Genomic DNA, 1,715 nt, shown 5'->3' with positions numbered 1-1,715 from the left:
TTTAAATATTTAATTAAAATATTATGAATAAAAAATATTATTTTTTTAGTTTTTTACTGTATCTTTTAATTCGACAGGTTAATAACTAATCTGTCGCATATTTGAGCTCTATTTAAAGGTTTATCATTAGTCTTTGAACTCTATTTAAGAGTTTAACGATGACTAATGAATTAGATAAAAGAAAAAAAAAAGTCTAAAGAAAAAAAAAAACCCAGAAGTAGTCCAATAAGTTTGGTGCTGAGCCTAATCCATTTGGAGGGAAATAAAGGGCTTTCCCTAAGTTGAGTCCAAGTTAAATTTTGTATGATTCTTACATGTGTTAGCTATACATAACACTCAAGACCAAAAACAAAAAGTGTATTTCTTCAATTTTTGAAAGAAAAAAAAAATATTCCAAACCCATAAAAATAATAATAAAAAAAAGAAAGTGGATTATACTCTTAGAAGTTGGTAAGCTATAAAACAAAGAATAATTCAGAATTCTTTTTCTATTTACAGCTCTCTCTTTTTTTTTTCTTACAAATTTAAATGGTTCTATATCTTTTTAGTAATATCTGAAATCAATTTTCAATACATTTTTGGTTTAATATTTTCGTTTTTGACAAATTTTAATTATCAAATTTGTCTTTAATTTTTTATTTTGTTAGACGAATAAATTTTATTTCGAATTATGCTAAAATATTTAGATAAATTAGTTTCATTATTATTTAAGAAAGATATAAACATTTTAAAAACTATTAAATTCTTATATCAATCGTTTCACGTAGACAAATATTCATATGTAAGAATAATTTGTTTACAAAATAAAACTTTCTAAAACTAATTTACTAATAAAAATTATTAGAGAATGAAATGTAGAAAAAGAATTTCTTAGGTAGCGTTTGATGGAAAGACTGAGATTAAGAGACAGAGACTAAGAGACAGAAATTGAAATAAATGTCAATATTCTGTTTGGTGCAAAGTGAGAGACAGAAATTGAAACAAGAATGAAATTCTAATTTAATTTGCACAAGGGGTAAAATTGAAATTTATTAATTGAAATGAAGGTATTTTAGGTATAAAATGTTATTAAAGTTTCAGCCTCCATCTCTAAAAATTTTAGTCTTCTGTGTCCCTACTTTTTGGAGGTACTGAAATACTGAAATTTTAGAGACAGAGACAGAAATTTTAACACCAGTCTCTGAACCAACAAACATGATACTGAATTTCTGTCTTCAAGTCTCTGTCTCAGTACCTCAAAACAAACGCTACCTTAGAGATGATTTGGGTATATATTACTCATATTTTTCTATCTAGAGACATCAAACACTATTTAAAATTTAACTAACATAGTGGTTACTTACTATTCAAAATTTAACTAATACACGCATAACATAGTCTTTAATTTGGAGCAAACGCGTTGTACTATATGGTGTGATGCTGAAAAATTAACTAATATCAATGGAACATTCTAAAATATCGTTGTCTATTTACAAGATATTTATTATTTTATAAGGGTGACTTTACTCGTAAGCAATGCCATGATGATTGATATCTATATGGAGGAAATAATGAAATATAGATATTAACTAATTACAGTAGTTTAGTATAGTTGAAATACGAATTATTATTTATATTAGAAACAAAATAGAGCATGACACTTTGAAAGTTAGAAACGACGGTGCTTATTTTCTAGGCTCTAGCTGAATTTTTATGATTAGTTACTATTTTTGATA

The sequence above is a fragment of the Arachis ipaensis genome, chromosome B01, assembly GCF_000816755.2.
Source record: "Arachis ipaensis cultivar K30076 chromosome B01, Araip1.1, whole genome shotgun sequence".
Lineage (NCBI taxonomy): Eukaryota > Viridiplantae > Streptophyta > Magnoliopsida > Fabales > Fabaceae > Arachis > Arachis ipaensis.
This window is presented reverse-complemented; position numbering follows the sequence as displayed.